This window comes from Nematolebias whitei, chromosome 3 (genome assembly GCF_014905685.2).
Source record: "Nematolebias whitei isolate Nwh7 chromosome 3, NemWhi1, whole genome shotgun sequence".
Classification (NCBI taxonomy): domain Eukaryota; kingdom Metazoa; phylum Chordata; class Actinopteri; order Cyprinodontiformes; family Rivulidae; genus Nematolebias; species Nematolebias whitei.
The window spans coordinates 52,650,575-52,654,217 of NC_056500.1; the positions used below are offsets into that span (position 1 = coordinate 52,650,575).

At 41.1% G+C, this 3,643-nt stretch overlaps 1 long non-coding RNA gene across 1 annotated transcript; it reads left to right on the forward strand.

Moving 5' to 3' along the window:
- Positions 1-471: 471 nt before the first annotated feature.
- Positions 472-1,181, forward strand: LOC119408194. The gene is made up of 3 exons (XR_005186718.1): positions 472-589; positions 820-1,009; positions 1,103-1,181. It is a non-coding gene; the product is annotated as an uncharacterized LOC119408194 (long non-coding RNA).
- Positions 1,182-3,643: the final 2,462 nt, after the last annotated feature.

Sequence of the window (3,643 nt, forward strand, 5' to 3'; positions counted from 1 at the left end):
CCTCATCAGCCACCTGCCCAGGTGCTCTCATTACTCAATCTCCCTCTGTCTTATAAAAAGCCTTTCTCTCCTCCACTCCTGGTCCGGTCATTGTTCTGTATTCACAGACATCTCAGTCCTCCTCTGTCCTGTCTGTTTTTGTCCACCTGATGCTCTGCCTGTGTACTCTGATGTCCTGTTCAGCCTTGTTTTTGATCCTGTTTTGCCAGAGTAAGTTTTGCTGCACCGACAGCCTTTTGTTTTGTTGTTTAAATAAATTATTTTTATTTAAACTCCTGCCTCGCTCGCCTCCCTGCAAATGGGTTCCAACTATGAGGATTGTGATACAGAAAGCATCAAATGCACATGTGTTCTGGACAGATATTGTTAATTTTCCAACTTTAATAGGTTGATGCAGGTTTCCATTTTTTAATAGTCCCACTTTCACTCTTTTTCCCCGAACAGATGGATCTGCATGGAGCCATTCAGTGCAGGAAGTAAGATATGAAGTCCTCTTCCTTTTTTTCGGTGGAAGAATTAGTCCCCTCCAGTTTTCTACCACATCTTCATCTGTTGGCGGAATGTTTGTTTCATCAAGTTCTGGAGAATGGTGAGAATCTATTCTTCTCTTGGCTTCAGCACTGTGGGTGCTCATGGAAGCAGAGTTTGTTTCTGAAACTTTTGTTAATCCAGCTATTTCATGTTTTACTTTTCCAGAACAAATCCTCATTTTTCCTTCGATGAAGGAAAGATGACGAGAAATAAATCGATCAAGTCTAATGGGCAAGTTCTCATGTTTAAAAAGGCCATGTTTTACATTTTTGAATTCTGCTTCCACAGTGGCTGAGCTTGCAGTGAGGCTAGTGCTTCTGAAGAGGGGGACCATTACTCCTGTCCAAAGTGGCAAGTAACTTGCAAGTCTTATAATGTGTGGAACAATCTCAGGGAGGAAATGGATGTTATCCCTGTCCCCATTGGCTGCAGCGAGTGACCTGCTCTTCTCGCATATGTTTGATACCCAGTCTCGAAGGTCAGTCTGGATCTCGTCTAAAGGTTCCATTTGATGCACTTCCTTTGTGTCTTCGGCTGGAATGATGGAGTCTTCTGTTATCTGTGTTTTTAGATATTTTTTGCACCTCTCTGATTCCAGAGGAACTCCAGAGCTATCATCACCCTCTGCCTCACTGAGGGCCACAACAGTGATCGCATGTATCAGCTGTTTTGCATGGTCCAAACACTGTGATTGTAGAAGCTTGGCTATTGCTCTGACAAAGAAGTCTTTGACACGGTGTGACTTGTTTCTCAGGCAGTCCCACTGGCAGATCATCTTTATGCAGTGTGCCACATCAACTCTGATAAAACATGGAGGACAGTTTGCTGACTTGTTTCCAAGTAGCAGACGGAAACATTCGTTAATGTATGCCTTCAGATCAGGGTAAGGAGTGAAGGCCCTCACCAGAGCACCGAGAATAGCCAGGGAGAAGTCACTCACGGCTTCCTTTGGTACAGCAGCACCTGTACGAAGCCATTCTGTAAGCCATGTTGCAACTGCATTTATGTCGTGTCTCTCTGACAGCATTTGCACAACTGGGACCGAGCAGTTGTCCCCTGTCAGAACACCTTGATATAAGAAGATGTGGCCAGATGTTCCATTCGGTCTCACCAGTCTTCTCACAACTGAGCCTGTTGCATCAAAGCAAACTACAGAGGGACATTTTTTGGACAATGTGTTATATACATGTAGCTGTGTTGGACTCCAATAGTGGCAGAAGAACTTGTCCAGACCAATGTCTCTTATACTACCACTGTGAGGTGTGCTATGTTTTAATAACTGCAAAGACAAAATGGGATCTTTGTCACCTAATTCCTGATCTCTTCTCTCCTGCTTAGCTTTTCGTAGGGTGGCCAAATTTGGCAGGTGACTTGGCTCAGGATCTCCAATATCCATCAAATCGGATGCCTTCGCTGACCTCCATACGGCTGGCTCCATCCTGCCCTCACACAGGTCTTTTGAAATCTGTGCACGAAGGTTTCCAGACATGAACCTCTTGGACTGCCTAGTGTGCAGGGAGATATTGGTGTCCTCGATGGAACACTGGAGCACCATTGGGCTGTTGACTGTTGGCTCTCTGTCACATGTCATTTTAACATGGCCTTGACACTCTTTACAGAAGCCTTTGATATCTATGTAGTTGCTTGTGACAGTTGGATAAACCTTTGCTCTCTGGAATACAAATGTGCATGTGCTTTTGATCTTTTTCCAGATCAAATGATTAATGACATGAGTCCAAGTACGAGCCTTCAAAATCATATATTCCCTTTTACCAGAAGATGAAAACTTGTCATTATATGCCACTTTTCCAGGTACAAATTTGATTCATTCCTCAAAAGGAACTTCAAGCTGAAACACTGAGCAGTCATCTTGTCCAGGAGAAATAGAGCCAGAGTCACACTCTGTGTCCACACTGCTGTCAGAATCACTTCCCTGCTCATTGATCTCTAAACATGACCAGATGTTGTGTCTGTTTGTTTTTACAAAAGTGTACAGAGCTTTTGGAGACATCTTGTTTTCCAGCTGCTGACTTAATTCTGTCCAAATAGTGGAAGATGGAGTGGCTATTTTGCTATTTTGAAAGATGCCTGTTTTGATTTGCAGAGAAATGCAAAAAGGGAATCCCTGTGTATTGCTGGCGGTCGAGGCATCTAGTTAAAGAATAAAAAGGCTTTGGTTAGCATTAACAAAAGTATTCTGGCCTGTATAATTGCACAAGCTTTATTCCAGCATTCTTTCACAACTCAATTTATGTTTAAATTAGTATTCTCTCTTACATCTGTGTGACATTTATGCTGAATTGTGATTACGCATTTTTTTTCTGTTCAACATTGCATTTTTTTTTAAATCACTGATGTGAAATTTCAATTAATTTCAATTGAAGTATCTGTTCTAAAAATTGTCCTGTCTGGGCTATTGATGTTCCTTAACATCCATGACTGAATATGAATGTAAAAGCTGCAAGATTAAGCCTTGAAGAATCTGTTTAAATCTGTTTAAAAACTCTGGACTTAAAACGTAATGAAATTGTGGATATACAGAAATATATATGTAAGGGACACAACCATGCGTCCTTCTCTGCTAATCGGGGCTGGATTGCAGTCCCAACAGTTATTCAGTGTTTTATCTAAAACCTCAACATTAGTAGTTTACTTACCTTGTAAAAATAAAGTTCAACAGAGGGTTGGGCAATAGAAGGATTTTAAATTTTTCTTCAAGACACTATTAAATGTTTTAACAGCTACTTTTCCATGGAAAATGTTGAATGGGAAATTCAGATTTCTCTTGCTTTACTGCCAAAAAGTCACCTGCTCACTGAGGTGAGGGTCGTGATGGTCATCACGTGGGCGGAGCCAATCCCTATGACATTATGTGAAAACGTTAACATATCAAAGTTGCCAAATGTTCAATGCTCTTTTCCAAAATTCTTACATTAAATGTCAATAGAACTTAAAGCTCGCTGCATATTAAATTGTATTTAAACAAAAGTAAATCACTTGGATAAATGAACTTTCAGCCAATGACATACGTGCCATGCACTTCCGGTTTTGTTCCCATCCATCCCATTTATGAGAAAATATTACTGTTGAAAAAGCAAAATGCAGGCTATTG